Here is a 20928-nt window from a genome sequence, read left to right as displayed (position 1 = left end):
TGGAGTCCTTATGTAGGAGGGACAAGTGGTGTGCTATGAGTCCAGGAAGTTGAATGAGCACGGGCAGAATTATGTGACTCATGATCTTGAGTTGAAAACTATTGTTCATGCCTTGAAGATGTGGAGGCATTATCTTATGGGTAGGAGATTTATATTGATGAGCGATGACAATGGATTGAGATACTTGTTTGACCAACCAAATCTAAATGCTCTTAGCAGGAAGGTACAAGTGAATCATATAACAACTATGAGCTCTTATGGGACAGAGTTATACGATATGATATTGCAGGCAAGACAACGAGATGACAGTTATATGGAGATTATGCACAGGTTACAACATAGTATAGGTACATGTACACATACCTGTATAAGTACAGGTACAAGTGATCAGGATGCATACTATCGTCTCATGACAGATGGTTTGGTGAGATTGAGGGACAAGATCTATGTGCCAAATTGCATTGAGCTCAAGAAGCTTATCTTGAGGGAGTTTCACGTGAAGCCATACTCAGGACGCCCAAGATATCAGAAGACATTGATGGTAGTGAAGGAATTTTACATATTGGCCAAATTTGAATAAGGAAGTGGCAGAGTTCGTAGCTAGGTTTTTGGATTTTTAGCAGGTAAAGGAGGAATGTAAGAATCCAGGTGGTTTGCTACAACTTATTCTGATTTTAGAATGGAAATGGGAGGTCATTTCCATGGATTTCATTATAGGTCTTCCAAGGAAAGTGAGACAAAATGATTCTATTATGGTTGTGGTCGACAAGTTGAGCAAGATAGCTCACTTCATTCCAGTGAAGACTACATATTCGACTAGTGAGGTGGCACATGTTTTTATTAGGGAGATCATAAGATTACATGGTGTTCTGAAGAAGATTGTGTCAGAAATCGATGTAAGGCACTGTATGGGCAGAGTTATAATACTCCCATCAGCTGGAGTGATCCAGTGAACATGGTACTTATTAGACCAGATATGTTGGTAGACATGGAACAGGAAATGCAGGTTATAAAGAAGAATCTAAAGGAAACAAAAGATAGATAGAAGATTTATGCGGACCAGCACAGGGCATTCAAGGAGTTTCAGGTTGGGGAGCATGTCTATTTGTGCATCAAGCCCAAGAAGAGCTATTTGAGGATTGGATCATGTGCCAAGTTGGCACCATGGTATTGCGGGCCTTTTGAGATCCTTGAGAGGATTGGATTAATGGCCTATTGACTTGCACTACCTTCAATAGTGAAATTCCATGATGTTTTCCATGTTTCATTGCTTAAGAGGTATATAAAGGATGTTGATCATGTTATTGATTGGTCTATATTGCAGGTGGAGCAAGAAGGAGAATTCCAGCCGGAGCCTCAGTGCATATTGTAGCAGAAGAATCTCATGCTTAGGAATAGAGCCATAGAGCGAGTTAAAGTGCAGTGGAAGAACATTGGGTCCAAATAGACTACATGGGAGATATCCTTCTTTGTTTATCGGTGGAGACAAAGTAGTTTTTTTATGATGTTTGGTATATGTTTGGCATGTGTTTCATTGACATTTTGGTATATGTACATATGTATATGGATGTAAATACCACCATGAGCTAAGTTATAAAGCTCCAATAAGCGGTATGGTTGTTATCTTGTCATGATGGTTTGATTTTGAGTAGGTCATCCATTGTAAATACAACAACTAACTAAGTTATAAAGCTCCATGGGTAGTATGTTTGCTTTTCAATGGTTTTTCTGAGGTCTTGTTGTGGTTTAACAACGAGGACAATGTTCCCCAAGGGGGAGGGGCCTATAACAACCCATGGTTAAAATTTCATGTAATAAAAGTTAATAAAAGAAAAATAAGACCACGGTTAAGGGAAACTTATTCCAAGCTGAATTTTGAGAAAATATATCTTAGTGGGAATCACTGGATGTGTTTATGGCTAAGGAAATTGGCAAAGCCAATGGCTAAGGCATTAAAAAGGCAAAAAGGCATTTTTCGAACATTTATTTATGAAAATAAAGGAAGATAGGAGAAAAGGGAGGTGAAAGGTCACAGGTGGAATGTAAGGATGAAAATGAAGGGAAATAATGGAAAATGAAAAAATAGAGGCCTAATTGATAAAAAGGATTATGAGGATCAGTTGGTAACATTTTTTCAGTGTAACCTTTTTTCAAGTTTAGTTTTGGAGCTCTCTCATTATTCTCTCTCTCTCTCTCACTCTTGGACACTTAGAGTTTCTTGGAGCACTCTAGCTTTGGAGAAAGGAAGGAAAAACAAGAAAAGGAAAGGAAATAAAGTAAGGATCAAGCAAGGAAGAGCATGATCGAGCAGCTTGAACAGGAATACTTGCAGGTAATAGATTGCATGTGTGATTTCCTAGTTGGTTTTGACATGCATGACTTTTCATGTTGGTATATGGTTCTCTTGGTGTCGGTGGCATGGTTTTTCCGAGTTATGACAATGGTTTTCAACATAGCATTTCCTTTTTACAAATAGCCATGGTGTGATGGGATGTTTTCTTGGTTTTGAGCTTTAGAATTTACGGATGGTTTCAAAATCTGGGTCGGAGGAGGTCTCAGGAAAAACCCAAAGGCCTAGGAATCCCTTGATCGATCTTGGCGGGATACACAGTAAAGCTTAAGGTCAGAGTCTTGGTTTAGGGCCCAATGATCCAATATGGATTGCCGTAAATCCTAAGAGATTGGTGTCCCGGTTTAGGGCCTAGTGATTCGGTGTGGATTGTGGTAAGCCTGAGAGACAAGAAGACGAAAAAATCCCTCAAGGATAGTGATGGAATCCATGGGCATTCCAAGCTCAGTTTGGTTTTGTGATCTCGGTGACGGTTTTGGTGAGATCACAATTTGATGATGGTGGAGGTGATTTAACCTCTAGATTCCCTTAGTTGTTTTTGGGTTGGTTTATCCATGAGATCCCACATTCAAGTTTGGAATATGGCACGAGGGTGACTGACTGAAAGAAAGATTTGGTTCAGCCATGTCTACGGTTAGGTGGTACGTGGAAGTTCCGAACTTGGTCGACTTTGCCTATGTTTAATAAAAGCTAAGTTCTCTTGATTTTTTACTTGTTAATATGTGGATTTGATGGCTGTTATCTCATTGCTATTTTCATGGTTTAAATGTTGGTTATAAGCATGGTTATATGACTGGTTATTGTCATGTATTTACTTGTAACTGAAAGGATAATGGATGCATGACCTAATTGATGTCAAAATAGTCAAGGGAAGATGGTGGTGATCCTTCTTGTCAAGTTACACATGAGTTATCATTCATTTATTCTCTGTCTTGTATTCGTTTCCTATAGATTGCATTGATGCCAAGTGTTTGACAAAATGTTAGTCCTAGTTGGGGATGGTTAGGTCTAGTCCTAGAGTCAGTTTTGATTTGTAAGTCTTGTCATAATGTAATTTATGGATTCTAAAAGTGTAATTGATTTCTGGGCAGAGTCCTGGGCTCTGGGCCTGAAAAAGTGGTTAAAATCTCGGAGATGCAGGCAGAACACTGGGCAGAAAAGTCCCTGGACGCATGCATACCCATGTTGTGGGAGCGTCTAGATCCTTATGGACACATGCTTGTCCATATAAAGGGAGCTTGGAGGTTTAATGGTCTAAAAAACCAATGGGACCTAGGGGTTAGTTACTTAGTGGTTGGGATGGATCCTAGGAGTCATGTTGCTGATGTGGAAGATCTGTATGGTGTGTTTTCGTTGGTTCCACTTCCTTAAGGTGACTTAGGAGGCCAAATCATATCATAGTAACTTCTCATCACATGTTTACCTTGGTTGGCTTGTTACTTGGGTAGATGTGGGAGGAGGGTATTACAGGAAATCAACTCGATGATTTCTTGTCGATTTTGTAAATCAAGGTGTTCTGTCATGATTAGTTGCATGATATTAGTTAAAGCACCTAAAAGACAACATAAGAATAAGTGAAATGTCATATGATACAATTATCACAATGACAGCCACATGACCACGCTGGGCCCACACCAACCTAACTATTACAATTTGAGGAACACACAATTATTATATCTTTAGGTTTGTTTGTTTTGGAATAATTTTTTCAAAATTTTAGTATAATTATTAAAGATTTATAGATAGGTGATAAGAATTTAATTTTAACAAAATATTTAAGATATTTACTTAATATTTTTAATAACGAGGATAGAGAATTGAGATTTATCTTCAAATTAATTATGTTTTTTTGGTTAAAATATGTTATATAATTAAATTAAAATAAATCTATGTAAAATATTTTGATTATAAAATAAGTTGTGTTTTTTAAGCATGTGGTATGGATAAATTTTAATATTTATTGATGGTACATTATAGCATAGTATTGCTTATATTAGGTAGAAGTGAAATGAATTAAAAGTAGTTATGCCCCTTTTTATTTTTAATTTAATTAAAAAGATGTAAAATTAAAATAAAATAAAATTCATATAAAATATTTTGACTATAAAGTAAATTAAGGTCTTTTTAGTCAATGGTATGAATAAATTATATAATTGCTCTATGATATCATAACAAAGCCTATGTACAAGTGAGGTGAATCTCCATGTTAAAGTAATATCAATCTCTATGATTAAAAAAGTTATAGTTTTTTTTTTTATAAAGTTATAGTTTTTGTTTTTGTTTTTTTTGTTTTTAATGTAGATATGTTTAACTTGTATATTAATTCTTTTTATACTTAATAATAATAATAAAAATTTAAATAAAGTTATAATTTACTTAATCTTTATAATTGTTTTTTTTTCAATTTTAGCAATGTAAGATATATTATGAGATACATATTTTAATGTCTATAATGAATGGATGTGACTATTTTTTAAATAAATAACTTTTAATATTTTAATACATGTTTTATATTTTGAAAAGTTTGAGGTTTAGCTCAATTGAACAAGTCTTAATCGTCACATCTTTGATTTTTTTTGACACGCTCAAGATTTAACCCAAACATGACAATCACTAATATCCAACATAGTACAGAAGAAAAAACAATAAAACACACAAAAATAAAAAATAAAAATAAAAATAAAATATTATACTTTGAAATAGAAAAAAATAATTTTTATATTTAATCTTTGGGATAGCTTGAAATGGCTAAAACGAAGTGATTATTTGAATTTAGATCCTAAGAAATTTGAAACTAAAGTGATTAAAATAGTTCACGTGAATGTTTAAAAATCTTTTCAAGCAGGTTTTATTCCTTATATGTTGTTAGTTAGGGATGGTATTGTTTCGATTCCATTGTTTGAGTATCCAATTGAGCAATCAACCAAAATAAAAGATGGAATAAATAGGTTTCGGAGGTTTCAATTAAGAAAAAAACACACACAAACCCACATATTTTTTTATAAGACTCAAAACAATGATCTAGGAGATTTCAATTTCTCAAGTTAAAAAAAATAAAATAAAGTTTCGAGAAAATGTTTCCGAGATTTAGATTTTATTCTTATCGATAATTAAAATAAAAAATTGATTAATCAAATTTAATTTAATTAATGAAAAACCAACTCATTAAAATTAATTTAGATTAATTAATTTTAATATAAATTAAAATATTATAAATAAAGTTAAAAAAAAGACACAAACCCATGAAAGTTTAATGAGAGGTTTCAGAGGATTCATTTCAGTGGTCTCATTTCGGGGCCTATTTTAAATTGGCTTATGAAATCTCGGGGTCGATATGAAGAAGCGTTGAGAGCAGCGGGACATGTATTATATATATATATATATATTTATTTGAGACTATGATACAAACCCACATTCTAGCTTGATCATGTTCGGGGGACTTCGACACTGTAGAAACATCCCAAAATGCTTGGGGATGCTATTGAGCACTTGGGGATCTTTATGGGACTATTCCCACATTATGGGGAAATTTTAGGGGTTTGTTCCTACATTTTTGGCAAATATTACGGGACTTTTGGGGTACCATCTCCACTTCCCTCCTTTTTTGGGGACTGCTAGACATGCCTTTGAGATGTAGCTTTCCGTTTGGGTTAAAATTGGCAAAACAATCAAAAAAATGTTGCTTATAATGTCAGAAACATTAACCTACATTCCTTTAAGTTGTAGCTTTCGTTTGGGTTAAAATTGGCAAAAAAATAAAAAAAATGTTGCTTATAATTTGGGCAACATTAACCTAAGTTGCAAACCTTAAATAATATACCCTAACCTAAGTTGTTTCTCTTGTTTCAATCTTCATTTGACCATCACTGAGCATATCACATCTCTGCCTGTTTGTCTATTCCTTTGAAGCTGCCACTCCATCTCAAGTTCTCACAGAGCCGTCTCACATCTGAAATATGCTTGTGACTTGTGTGTATTGATTTGAATTGCCCTTCAAGGAGCATGACAATGTCATTCTCAGGCTCAATCATTTAGTTGTAGGTACTAGTAGACAACATTTTGGTGTATTGAACATTGAAGTGCATATTCCAGTTACCATATCTTGACTGTCTAACCTCTAGGTTATTCTTCTTTATGAATTCAAAATTTTAAACCCTAGTTTTCAGCTTACACCTGAATGCACCTTAGAAGAGCTAGTTTGATAGCTTACTGTTTATATCAGTAATTTCTAGCGTCATTGAAATCCTCTAAATCTTGTTAGTTTCTAGCAATGACTATCATGATGAAATTTTCCCAGAGCGTATTTGATTGGCGGTTATGTTATATATTTGTCGAGGACGATGAGGCATGCAACTATTCAAGTGAACAGAAATCCGAAATCGCCAAGGTCTATGAATTTCTTACCTTTAGAATTTAGTAAGTATTTTTTATGAATTTAGAGTCAGGACTAGCAGCCTAGTGCAAATCCTCACTTGTCACCCTAGGTCTTGGGGCAACTAAAAGATCAGCCATCACTGTCGCCTTAGTGGCTTCTCCCTTGCTGTTATGTGGTCGGATATTATCCCCACAAGGGAGGCTCTCCCAACAAGTCTTAAAGGTTTCCTGAGATAATATTGATGATTCCTTGCCGATTTTGTAAATTAGGGTGTTCTGTCATGATTAGTTGCATGATATTAGTTAAAGCACCTAAAAGAAAACATAAGAATAAGTGAAATATCATATGATACAATTATCACAACGATGTCTACACGACCACGCTAGGCCCACACCAACCCAACTGTTAGAAATTGAGGAACACAAAATTACTATATCTTTAGGTTTGTTTGTTTTGGAATAGCTAGTTTATAATTTTAATATAATTATTAGAGATTTATAGATAGGTGATAAGGATTTAATTTTAACAAAATGTCTAAGATAATTACTTAATATTTTTAATAATGAGGATAGAGAATTGAGATTTATCTCTTTTTTTTTTTGTAAGCTTAGTAGGACTCTCCTATTTTCAAGTTTACATGTCCATTATTCACCCCGCCACTGGGCGAGGGTAGCACAAGATTCGAACCCAAGATCACCGGTTCAGTGAGACTTCATTCCACGACCATCGCCACTTGAGCTACCTCAAGCGGATAGAATTGAGATTTATCTTTAAATTAATTACGTTTTTGTTTTGTTTTGTTTTTTAATCTAGTTAAAAATATGTTATTAAATTAAATTAAAATAAATCCATGTAAAATATTTTGATTATAAAATGAGTTGTAGTTTTTTTAGCATGTGGTATGGATAATGTCAGGACCCTGAGTTGACATCACCACCCTTGTGCGAGTTAGGCGCCCAACCGAGCGCACATGACACTTAGGTGAGTCATGGGTACAAGCACGCCTGAGATGTGCGACGAGTGTGCAGAGATAGAGGTAGGCATGTCGGCTACTCGCCCAACTCGTGTTCGGTTAAAGGCTTGCAGATGGAGAGCGCATTTGGTGGAATTTTGGTTAAATGTGACACGATGGAAAACAAACTAGTTATTGACGACACAAGTTCTGTTAAATGCGTAAGGTGGAACACACAACTGGGGGTGCACACTTCGGCATGAGTGAATGAGAGTGGCACAACACAACTCGGCGGGTCAAGTGACTAATAAGCAAGCAATGAAGTGCGACGAGTGGAAGTGTGCGACGGGTTGACCTATGCATATATTGGATGGGCGAAAGTTTGTGACAGGAAAACACATGAAATGGTAAATAGGGTCATGTTAACTTGGCAGAGAGGTTGGCTTGGGTAGGTTGACGCCCCAAGAGACGCGACCCTTAAAAATACACCAACCGGCGGGGCAATATATATGGCGGACGCGTTGGAGGATACACACAGTCGCAGGGCACAAGAACTTAAATTGTTCGATGGGTCCCAATGCAAGTGGATGAAACACGAGTTAAGGTGTGTCACGGGTAGAGGACAGTCAGGTGCGGGTATGCGCTCGCCCTGTAAGAAGATGATATGCGCTACAGTTGGACATGAATGCAACGTTCATGGAAGAACCATTCGTGTTGTGGGTAGCCAAGTACATGCAGTGGGTGGCAGGCAGTACGCGCTACTGGTGCAGGCGACTCGTCAACAATAATTTAGGTGAGTGTTGTGCCTAGGTAGGGGAGACCTCCCTGTTGTAACATTATTGTAACATATTCTGAAGATTATAATGAAGACTTGAAATTTGATAAATTGCTGTCATTTGTGTTGGTCTCTTGATTGGTAATTGCTGCACTGTGCTGGTTATGTTTTCCACACATAACAACTTAATAATTAAAAGAGAAGAATGTAATAATAATAAAATAGTTGGTAGGCATAGTTTGGGAGATGGAAAAAAATTCTAAGTATGGAAGTTTAGCTGGTGCCGCACGGTGCCCCGAATGGAGTGACCAACTCGGGGGCATGACATATGGTATCAGAGCCATTATAACATAATGTAATAGATACTAGAGATGTATGTAGGCTGGGGTTCTTGAACAAAAGAAGTGATGGCCGCATAGTTTGGGGTTTCCTGACTTGAAGATTCATGGTAGAACCATCCAAGCTTTGGTGGACATAGGTGCGACTCATAATTTTATGACGACAGGGTTAGCAAAGGAAGTTAGGCTGCATCTTACTCCTAAGGAAGTGGAAGTCAAGGCAGTGAACTAAAGGGCTAAAGTGATGGGATTGGCAAGTGATGTGTCGGTTTGAATTGTAGATTGGAAGGGTTGTTTGGACTTCACAGTGATGGAGATGAACGACTTTGACATGATAGTGGGGCAATATTTTTTGAAGGGAAACAAGGCTATTGTTGTGCCATTTTGCGATGATATCATGTTGATTGGAGACACATGGACATGGAATTTGCCTACTCACCAGCAAAGAAGGGAAGTAAAGGTTCAACATGTGTCTGCATTAAGTATGAGTAGGGTGATGCAGGATTTGGATGTTGAGACATATGTGACAATCATCAGGGAGGTTTAGGACGATGATGGAGTGGGGACGCCTATTCTAGCTAATATTTCCAATGTATTGGCCAAATATGCGTATCTGATGCCCGATGAGTTGCCAAAAATACTACCACCAAGATGTGCAATGGAGCATCAAATTGAGCTAGAGCTGGGAAAGCAACCACTAGCAAAAGATCCTTATCATTTGTTAGGACCAGAGTTTGAGGAGTTGAAGTGACAATTGAAGGAATTGGTTGATGAAGGCTTCATATGACCTTCAAGGTCCCCATATGGTGCTCCAATGTTTTTTTAGAAGAAGAAGGAGACAGATGAGTGCACTGGGCGAAGTAGGGGGGGTATTCAAGGGGGTGGTAGCACCCCTGTATGAGGTCTAGGGCAGCACCCTAGGAATTTCTTTTTGGCCCCTATATTATTTGGGCAGACCTACCTATGATTTTGTGCATGGGTTTCACACATGGTTTTGGGAATGATGGTTTTCTGACCATGGTATTTTGTATATCCGGTTAAGGGAACTATGGTTATGTTCTAATCCAGGGTTAATGGATTGGGGTTTATGAATGCTTCGACATGTATAAATATGTATTGTAACATTGAAAGGAAGATAATGAAAAATAAATCTGGTAGTCTCGATTTTATGATCTAAGGGAAAATCTCTATGTATTTGTTTTGTGTTTCTCGCCATTGTATATTTTCTATGTTTTAAGAATTCATTTGCAGGTAATTTCTGTACAATATTAAAAGCTATATTTGGTATTAGAGATGTTTCAGCTTCAAGGGGATGCCTTTGCTGCTGAGGGGTTTTTCTCAGGCCTGTGGTAGACCTTATTCAGTGGGAGATTTGCAGGATCAATTCTTGCGGTGCAAGAAGATGGAAAGTAATTCAAAGATAGAGATCGAGAAATTTAATGGTCAGAGTTTTGAGTTGTGGAAGCTCAAGATGGAGGATCTACTGGTGGATAAAGATCAGTGGATCATAATAGATCCGGGTACTAAACCAACGACAATGTCAACAAAAGACTTGGAAAAGTTGGGTTGATGGCAAAGAGCACAATACAGTTGTGTATCTATGATTCAATATTATTGAATGTATTAGGGGAATCTATGGTGAAGGATTTGTGGGTAAAGTTAGGGACTTTGTACCAATCTAAGTGTTTCTGGGAAAACTAGTGTCTTTTCGATCTGCTAGCCCCACTAGGATTGGCAGCTATCCTAGAAACAAACAATCAAAGCAATTTGCGATTTCCTCTATGTATGATAGATAAGAGAGAAGCAAAGGGACCAACCTAGATCTTCTTCTTGACTCCTTGCTTGATTTTTCTCCCCCTTGATAGAGCTTGCAACTCCTCTCCTACTTGTCCCTCTTAGAGAATACCTGTAGAAACAAAGTAACAAAACACCATCAAAGCATCTCGATCTATTATATCATAAACAATGCAGAATCAGAAATACATTGAACATACAATGGCAGTCACAAATAACAAGATTCACAAATACACGATTGTATGGAGGAAAACTCAAAGAACTTTATTAAAGTAGAAGGGAGAATTACAACCCAGCTGTCCAATCCAGCATCATCCTCCCAACATCAAAGACCTCTTCACCTCTTGCAAAGCAAGTTCACCCAACAATACAATGATATTTCTTCGGGGGTGGGCATTGTACACATTCATGGGGGCCGTTTTCACAACACTCCCATGTGCCTTTGTTTTCCCATGTAAACTTGTTCGTTTGGGTTGGGTCGTGTCATGTGAGGGCGCCCATGTAAACTCGTTCAGTTGGGTTGTTTGAGGTCGCCCATGTAAACTTGTTCGATCGTGTTGTTTGAGGGCGCCCATGTAAACTCGTTCAATCGAGTCATTTGAGGGCACCCATGTAAGCTAATTTGGTTGGGTCGTTCCGTGTGAGGGTGCGCCCAGGCACACATACCCTTATAAAAAAAAGCTAAGTTGTGATCGAGGGTCAGACTTGTGCACGTTCGTGTGGCTTGTTTTCCTGAATCTCCCTTGTGCCTTCATTTCAGTCGTGTGTGGGCATCCATGTAAATTCATTTGGGCGGGTCGGGTCATGTTGTGGGAGGGAGCCCATGTATACTTGTTCGGTTAGGTCATTTGAGGGCGCCGATGTAAACTCGTTCAGTCGGGTCATGGGAGGGCGCCCATGTAAACTCGTTCATTCCGGTCGTTTGAGGGTGACCACGTAAAATCATTCGGTCGGGTCATTTGAGGGTGCCCACATAAACTCGTTTGGTTGGGTCATTCCATGTGAGGGCACCCTAGGCACACGTGACCGTATAAAAAGGGATAAGTTGTGACGAAGGGTGGCCCTTGTGCACATTCGTGCAACCTGTTTTCCTGACTTTCCCTCGTGCCTTCATTTCAGTCGTGTGTGGGCGCCCATGTAAATTCATTCGGGTGGGTTGGGTCATGTTGTGTGAGGGTGCCCATGTAAACTCGTTTGGTTGGGTCGGGTCGATTGAGGGCGCTTGTGTAAAACCATTCGGGCAGGTTGGGTCGTGTCATGTGAGGGCACGCCCTGCCACATGACCCATGTCAAAAATGCTAAGTTGTGATAGGGGGTGGGCCTTATGCACGTTCATGCGGGCCATTTTTCCAATGCTCCCATGTGCCTTCGTTTTCCCATGTAAACTCATTCGGTCAGGTTGGGTCGGGTCGTGTCGTGTGAATGTGCCCATGTAAATTCGTTCGGTTGGGTCGTTTGAGGGCACCCATGTAAAATTGTTCAGTCGGGCCATTTGAGGAATCCCATGTAAACTCATTCAATTAGGTAATTATGTGTGAGGGAATTCCCTCACACACATGCCCATGTCAAAAATGCTAAGTTGTGACCGGGGGTGGGCCTTGTGCATGTTCATGTGGCCCGTTTGCCCGACTCTCCTTTGTGCCTTTGTTTTAGTCATGTGTGGGCGCCCATGTGAACTTGTTTGGGACAATTAGGTCATGTTGTGTGAGGGTGCCCATGTAAACTTGTTCAGGTACGGTTGGGTTGTGCCATGTGGGGGTACACTCGAGCACACAAGCGCGTTTCAAGAATGCTAAGTTGTGACTAGGGGCAGGCCTTGTTCACATTCGTGCGGCCCATTTTCCTGACGCTCCCTTGTGACTTTGTTTGGGTCTTATGTGGGCACCCATGTAAAATCGTTCGGTCAGGTTGGGTCAGTTCGTGTGAGGGAGCCCATGCAAACTCATTTGGTCGGGTTGGGTCGGGTTGGGTCATGTGAGGGCGCCAATGTAAACTTGTTCGGGCGGGGGTGGGGTTTGATTTTTGTGTGAAAAGTGGGTTGGTAATTGAGATGTTTGTTTGGGTCTACCTAAATGATGGCCTTGGGCCATTTGTGGGGTTTCCAATTTCCATATTCTCTCCATCCCCATTGGTATCACATGAACAGTAATGTTGGCCATGCTCATCCTGGTCCCCTGTGCCCATCCAAATGATAAAAATTATAAGTTTTCTTAGTTCTACTTCGTACCTTTGTTGTTGTTGTCCCAAATGGAAACCCCAAAAACTCCTTTGTGCCTACGTCGCTCTCTGAAAACCACAAATTTTGATTGGGTTTGGATGCCATGTTTGGCTCCATTGAAATTTCCTTTTTTCTATAGTGTTCATCTCCTGACTTTTTGGTGGGGAGCGGTTTGCTTTTCATGTGAAATGTGGGTTGGTAATTGAGATGTTTGTTTAGGTATGCATAAAGGATGGCCTTGGGTCACTTTTAGGGTGATTGATTTTCATCTTCTCTTTAGCACCACTCGGTAGCACATGAGCGGTAATGTTGGCCATGCTCATCCTAGTCCCTTGTGCCCATCCAAATGATAAAAATGATAAGTTTGCTTGGTGCTCCTTCGTGCCTTGCTTGTTGTTGTCCCAGATGGAAACCCCAAAAATCCTTCATGCCTATGTCACTATCGTGCCCCTCAGTTGTTGGGAATAACATATTTCGTTTGGACTGGGAAGCCATGTGTGGCTCCATTGAAATTGGCTCTTCGCTATATTGTTCACCTCCTCCCTATTTGGTGGGGAGGGGTTTTCTTTTCGTGTGAAAGGTGGGTTGGTAATTGAGTTGTTTTTTTGGGTATGCCTGAAGAATGGCCATGGGTCATTTCTAAGGTGACCAATTTTCATCTTCTCTATATCCCCACTCAGTAGCACATGAGCGGTAATATTGGCCATGCTAGTCCTGGTTCCTCGTGCCCATCCAAATGATAAAAATGATAGGTTTTCTTTTCGTGTGAAAAGTGGGTTCGTAATTGAGTTGTTTTTTCAGGTTTGCCTGAAGGATGGCCTTGGGTCATTTTTAGGGAGGTTGATTTTCATCTTCTATACATCCCCAATTGGTAGCACATGAGCGATAATGTTGGCCATAATCATCCTGGTCCCTCATGCCCATCCAAATGATAAAAATGATAAGTTTTCTCAGCGCTCCTTTGTGCCTTCGTTGTTGTGGTCTCAGATGGAAACCCCAAAAATCCTTCATGCCTATGTCGCTATCGTGACCCTTGGTTGTTGGGAGTAGAAAATTTTGATTGGGTTGGGTAGCCATGTGTGGCCCCATTTAAATTGGTTCCTTGCTATATTGTTAACCTTCTCCCTATTTGGTGGGGAAAGGTTTGATTTTCATGTGAAAGGTGGTTTGGTAATTGAGTTGCTTCTTCGGGTCTGCTTGAAGAATAGCCTTGGGCCATTTTTAAGGTGGTCAATTTTTATCTTCTCTCCATCCCCACTAGGTAGCACATGAGTGTTATTGTTGGCCATGCTTGTCCTGTGAGGCATATGTGAAAAATTCCCGTTGTACTCTAAGTTCTTGTAGTTGTATGGGTTTTTGTGGTGTGGCTCCATGAGACAACTAGCCTCTTCATTGTTTGGCTATTTATGGTGCTAGTTTCTTGTGCTTATACTCTTTCTATGTTTGCATTATTAGTTGATATGCATACATTTAAGAGGAACGTGGAAGGCTTTTGGTTGTAAACCACCTACCCCCCTCTTGCTTTATTTTTTCCATCGGGTGATGTGAGGAATGGTTCTCCTTATTGTAAAGTTAAGGGTTTTCATTCCTTTCAAAGTGCACATCGTATGTGGTTGCGTTGGCTTTGAGGTTTTGATAGATGTGGTGGCCCAGATGTTTGATCGAGTGATCGGATTTTTCCTTGCTTCACACATGTGTAGTAGACTTTTGCGGTTTGATATGTTAAGTCACAATGTGATGGGTATTCGTTGTTTCAATTGTGTATGCGATCGTGGTCAATGGGGAGGAGGCTTGCTACGTCGATGGTGGGGGCTATTCGAAAGAAGGATTTCGAGGTGGAACGCTTCGACCTCCCTCCTCTACGTGGAGGTGGTTGTAGGTTAAAAGTATCCATTATCCAGTTGGTAAATTTGTGGGGAAATATCCTAGGTTTCCTGTACGTAGGGTGCATGGGGTGCTGAGCTGCTTGGTCCCTCCTCCTGTTCAGATATATTCTTGTCTTGTGTAGCAAGCCTCTTGGTTTGTATTTATTTTATTCCTTTTCCTTCACATCATGGTTGTCACAGGTGGTCAAGTGATCGAGGTCCATCGTTGCTACTGTCTGGGTAGACTCCTAGGTGGCTAAGGTGCAGGGTTGGGAGGGTCGAGGGTCACTTCTAAGAGAGGTTGTGGGCTCGGTCATTCTTGTTTTATTTCCTTCTTTTACCTTTGCATTGATGTTGTCGTAGGTGATTTAGGTCCATCGTTGCTATTGTCCGAGTGGAATCCTAGGTGGCCTTGGTGCGGGGTGAGGAGGGTCACGAGGAATTTCTAAGAGAGGTTGCGGGCTTGGTTTGTCTTGTATTATTTATTTCCTTTGCCTTTGCATCAGGGCTATGGGATTGGTTTGTCTTGTATTATTTATTTCCTTTACCTTTGCATCGAGGCTGTCGCAGGTGATCAGCCGATTGAGTTCCATCATTGTTGCTATGCAGGTGGAATCCTAGGTGTCATCAGTGTGGGGTGGGGAGGTTCTTATGGCCTTTCTAAGATAGGATTTGCAGTTGGTGGTTCTCTTTTTATTTCCTTCCTTTTCCTTTGCATTGAGGTTTCTGCAAGCGATCGAGAGATCGAGGTCCACTGTTCCTGCTGTGTGGGTGGAATCGGGGTGGGGGGGGGGGGGAGATTGGGGCTCATTTATAATTTAGAGGTTGTGTGGTTAATCATACTCCATTTATTTCATTTGAATAGAGGATGCCATAAGTGATCGGGAGATCGAGGTCCACCGTTGCTACTGTCTGGGTGGATTCCTAGGTAACCTCGGTGCTGGGGGGTGGAGGGTTTGGGAGGTATTTCTAAGGGAGTGGGTGAGTGATCGCTAATTTTCTTATTGGTTGGGGGGTGTTTTCAAAATTCAAAGTGGCCTTGGTGCGTTATGAATTGGTAGGTTTACCCATTTGTTCACCATGTCCTTGGCATATAGTGTGTGTTCCCCTCTTGGGATGAAATATGTGTAAGGTATACCGTTTTTCCATGATATTTTGATATCTCTTTGACTTGATGGGTGTTCAGGTTGGCTCTTGGTAGGAGAGTGCTCAAAATGCCCTTTGAAATGGGAGGGTTATACTTGGTTGATCGTGTCAGTATTCATATGCTTGTCTCAAAGATTAAGCCATGGATGTCTAAGTATGAACTAATTCAGACTGTGAAACTGCGGATGGATCATTAAATCAATTATAATTTTTTTCATGGCACCATACTAAGATAATCATAATAAGTATAGAGCTAATACATGCACCAAGTTATGACTCATTGGAAGGGATGTATTTTTTTTGTATAAAAGGCCGACGCAGGCTTGACCGCTTCTCCGATGAATCATGATAACTCGACGACTCGCACAACCCTTGTGCTGGCAATGCTTCATTCAAATTTCTTCCCTATCAACTTTCAATGGTAGGATAGAGACCTACCATGGTGGTGACAGGTGACGGAGAATTAGGGTTCAATTCTGGAGAGGGAGCCTGAGAAATGGCTACCACATCCAAGGAAGGCACAGGCGCGTAAATGACCCAGTCCTGACATGAGGAGGTAGTGACAATAAATAACAATAATGGGCTCATCGATTTTGGTAATTGGAATGAGTAAAATCTAAATCTCTTACAAGGATCCATTGGAGGGCAAGTCTGGTGTCAGTAGCCATGGTAATTCCAGCTCCAATAGCGTATATTTAAATTGTTGTAGTTAAAAAGCTCGTAGTTGGATCTTGGGTTGTAAAGGTCAGTCTACCTACTCGATGTTCACCTGCCCTTCTATCCCTTTTATTGGTGGCGTGCTCCTGGCCTTAATTTGCCAAGTCTTGGCTCTGACGCTATTACTTTGAAAAAATTAGAGTGCTCAAAGAAATCTTATGCTTTGAATAAATTAGCATGGAATAACGTGGTAGGAGTCTGGTCCTATTGTGTTGGCCTTCGGGACCAAAGTAATGATTAATAGGGACTGTCGGGGGCATTCGTATTTCATTGTCAGAGGTGAAATTCTTGGATTTATGAAAGACAGACCACTGCGAAAGCATTTTCCAAGGATGTTTTCATTAATAAAGAACAAAAGTTGGGGGCTCGAAGATGATTAGATACCGTCCTAGTCTCAACAATAAACAATGTTGACCAAGGATCAATGGATGTTTCTCTAAGGACTCCGCCAGCACCTTCTGAGAAATCAAAGTGTTTGGGTTCTGAGGGGAGTATGGTCGCAAGAATAAAACTTAAAGGAATTGATAGAAGGGAAGCACTAGGAGTGGAGCCTGTGGCTTAATTTGGCTCAACGCGGGAAAACTTACCAGGTCCAGACATAGTAAGGATTGACAGATTGAGAGCTCTTTCTCGATTCTATGGGTGGTGGTGCATGGCCATTCTTAGTTGGTGGTGCAATTTGTCTGTTTAATTTCGATAATGAATGAGACCTCAGCTTGCTAACTAGCTGTGTGGAGGTTCCCCTTTGTGACCAACTTCTTAGAGGGACTATGGCTATTTAGGCCATGGAAGTTTGAGGCAATAATAGGTCTGTGATGCCCTTAGATGTTCTAGGCGACACACATGCTACACTGAATAATTGAAATTATTGGTCTTCAACGGTGAATTCCTAGTAAGCACGTGCCATCAACTCATGTTGAATATGTCCTTGCCCCTTGTATACACCGCCTGTCTCTCCTACTGATTAAATGATCTGGTGGAGTGTTTGGATTATGTTGACAATGGTGGATTGTGTCCGTCGACATCATGAGAAGTTAATTGAACCTTATCATTTAGAGGAAGGAGAAGCTATAACAAGGTTACCGTAGGTGAAACTGCGATAGGGTCATTGATAGCATGGGTTTGTTTCTTGGTTCGGGTTAGGTGGGTTTCCATTGCAATGTAGGCTTGTATGGTGTGTCTCAAGGGGGAACCGGTTTGATGTTTGGCGGGAACATTGTTGGTTGCTTGTCTTGAGGTCACATTTGTTTTTTCGTGTGTGTTTTCAAGCCATGCTTGTGCTTATCCTACCCATCCTTTGTTTTTCTCCCCCCCAATGTGTTTTTGTAGGGGGTTTAGAAGCTTGTTTCTTGGGATCCCTCTCTGACAATTTGTTCGGCGGGGCATGGTTGCTGCAGTTGAGGTGCTTGGGCAATATGATGGATAAATTTAGACTCATTCGTGGTGGCAGTGCTCAGCATTTTTTTCATTGGAAGGAATGGGCCAGGGTGTGAGCCTCCATAGTTGGTTCTCTCGAAAAGGCGGCGGTGGCTTATGTGTTTCTTGGGTGAGATTTTTTGTTGGTGGTTGGGTCAAGGGAGTGGTTGCACACACGCTTGGTACCTCAACCCTTCCATGAGGGGAAATTGTCAGGGTGGTTTCAATATGGGATGGATGAAGAGTGGTGCAACCCATTGGCCTGGCCAACCTAGTCCTCTCGACTGTTCATTGATCTGCCCTCGCCGAAGGGTTGGGTGTCTAGGGAATGAAAAACCCCCGTTTCTTTAGTGGCATTGGACCATTGATGTATTTGTGGCAGTGGCTTTATCTAGCATTTAGTGTCAGCCAGTGACAAATCCTATTTGGAGTTCGATTTCTTACCCCCCTTGACTTTCTAGCTGGAAAGGTTGTTAGGTGTTTTGTACATGGAGGGGTGCAATAGCGGGGTGGGTTTTCTATTAGTGTATTTTTCATTTGAAGCCTTGTGCTGGGTTGGGGGGTTGTTTACCTCTCAGTAATGTTCTCTAGACATTGGTCTCATCACAACCCTCATCTTTTATAGTGGTCAAGTTCCCCCCTTTTTGTGAAGGCACAAGGTTTGGGAAGCTCGTTCTCTATTTGAGCCTCCCCTTGTGAGACAGTAACCACATTTTATATCTCTTTCTTTCATGTTGTTTTCTTCCATTCTTCCTTTTGGCCCCTAGATTTATGGAAGAAAGGGGGAATTTTCGTGGAATGGTGTTCGGGAAGGATGAAAAGAATCATGAGATCCTGGGGTGGCCTCCGTAGTCCTTCTAGATCACCATTCCCTGTAGTTCCCCCCTTTTTGCGAAGGCACAAGGCTTGGAAATATTGTACTTTGTTTCAGACTCACCTTGTGAGCCTGTATCAATGTTTGATTCATCTTTCTTTCACCTTGTTTTCTTGCCTTCTTCCTTTTAGGCCCTAACTTAATGGAGAAAAGGAGGAATTATTATGGATTTGTGTTCGGGAAAGATGAAAAGCAGCGCGAGCTCCGAGGGTGGCCTCCCCAGTCCTTCTTGCTTAGTGTTCCCTTAAATTCCCCCCTTTTTGTGAAGGCAAGGGGCTTGGAAAGCTTATGCTTTCTTTGAGCCTCCCCTTATGAGTTGGTATCCACGTTTGATATATCTTTCTTTCACCTTGTTTTCATCCCTTCTTCCTTTTAGTCCCTAGCCTTATGGAGAAAAGGGGGAATTTTGTGGACTGGTGTTCAGGAAGGATTAAAGTAGTGCAAGCTCTTGGGGTGGCCACCCTAGTCCTTCTCGATTGTTGTTCCCTGTAGTTCCCCCATTTTTGCGAGGGAATGGGGCTTGGATCTTTCTCTTCTTCGTTGGTAGCCACATTTTGTTTCTCTTTATTTCATATTGTTTTCTTCCCTTCCTCCTTACGGCCCCTAGATTTATGGAGAAAATGGTGAATTGTTGAAGCATTGGCATTCATGAAGGAGAAAAATTAGCGTGAGCTCCCAGTTTGGCCACCCTAGTCCTTCTCGATCGTCATTCCTTGCAATTCCCCCATTTTTGCAAGGGCATGGGGCTCAGGAAGATTATTCTCTATTCGAGCCTCCTCCTGTGAGGGGGTAGACACCTTTGTTTATCTTTATTTTATGTGTTTTTTTTCCTTTCCTCCTTTTGTTCCTTAGCCTTATGGAGAAAAGGGGGAGATGTTGTGGTTTGGTGTCCGAGAAGGATGAAAAGCAATGTGAATTTTGGGGTGGAGCTATAGTGATTAATGCACAGGTGTTTGGTGATGTAGAAACCCTCAAGGATGTTCATGGGATCCTTGGTAGTTTGTCAGATTAGCTTCAACTGTCACAAAGATGCATGCATATCTATGTTAAACAAATGAGAATCAAAGCGGGAAGAAGGAATTATTACCTCAAGTCTTGGTGTGGTGTTGTTGGAGAGTGCAAAGTAGCTAGGCAGAAGACCCCTTAGCTAGCTCCAGATCAAAACCTGCACATAGATATGACAAGCGTAATATCACAACATAAAACTTTACAAACAATGCATTAACATATACAGATATCTAATTACATGTATCTAAGCCACTCATAATAACGACATTGCATAAATATGTAAACAGATTACACTACCAACATCGCGGAGTGGACAACACAATTGCAGTTCTATATTGATGTAGAAAAGAGTGATTACAACCATTGGTTGTATCAATCTTCCCTTACTCCTCCAAATCCTCTGTCTCTCTCCCTTCTTAATCTCCTACTATGCCTTAGTCAGAGATTATGCTCGACAGTCAAATAGGAAATCCTTTCAAATGTTTTGACCCCTTCCACAATGGCCCTATCCTCTCATATATAGCATGAGAGGATAATGTTTCCATGCATTTGTGCTCTTTCCTGTTTGTAGAATCTTTTAGGAATTATTAATTCCTCCAAACAGGTTGAGTTCTGATGTTTCCCTGCTTTTGTGAGCTGACAAAAGAGAGAATCTTGGGATATTTTTTGGTCAACTCATTCCTTTGACCCATAGAAGCTCAATTATGTTTACTAACGCCCTTCCCAAGGTAACAAACAGAGTTATCCTAGGCACTAACACACCCTTAGCCTTGCTAGGAAGATTTATAAATTAGGTTGCTAGTTCCTAGATAGTGTTAGCTTGACAAATGGGCCTGTGAACTTGGTCAGTCCTTCAGTCATCCTGATCTTCTCCTCTGAGTTGATGAGGAGGTTGTTTTCCTGTATAGCATATTCCCCCTAAAGTGTGATATTAGAGGCAATCACGATGGCTGAAATACTTTATATTTAACTGTCCTTTTCATTGAAAAAGAGAGAGAGGATCAGAGCTTCGCGAATACGAGAAACCTGATACAACACATATATAAAAATTCTAAAATCATGTCCCGAGTCAGCCATTCCCATGCTCAGTAGCTATGTCA

General features: G+C 40.5%; 1 pseudogene; it reads left to right on the top strand.

The window, feature by feature from the left end:
- The first annotated feature begins 15905 nt into the window (after window positions 1-15905).
- Window positions 15906-17641, top strand: LOC149265691 (18S ribosomal RNA; annotated as a pseudogene).
- Window positions 17642-20928: the final 3287 nt, after the last annotated feature.

The sequence above is a fragment of the Pinus tabuliformis genome, chromosome 6 (assembly GCF_031772625.1).
Source record: "Pinus tabuliformis cultivar Carrire ecotype Pingquan chromosome 6, CPIR1, whole genome shotgun sequence".
Classification (NCBI taxonomy): Eukaryota; Viridiplantae; Streptophyta; class Pinopsida; order Pinales; family Pinaceae; genus Pinus; species Pinus tabuliformis.
Note: the sequence above shows the minus strand (reverse complement) of the source record. Positions and strands in the feature narration are given on the sequence as shown.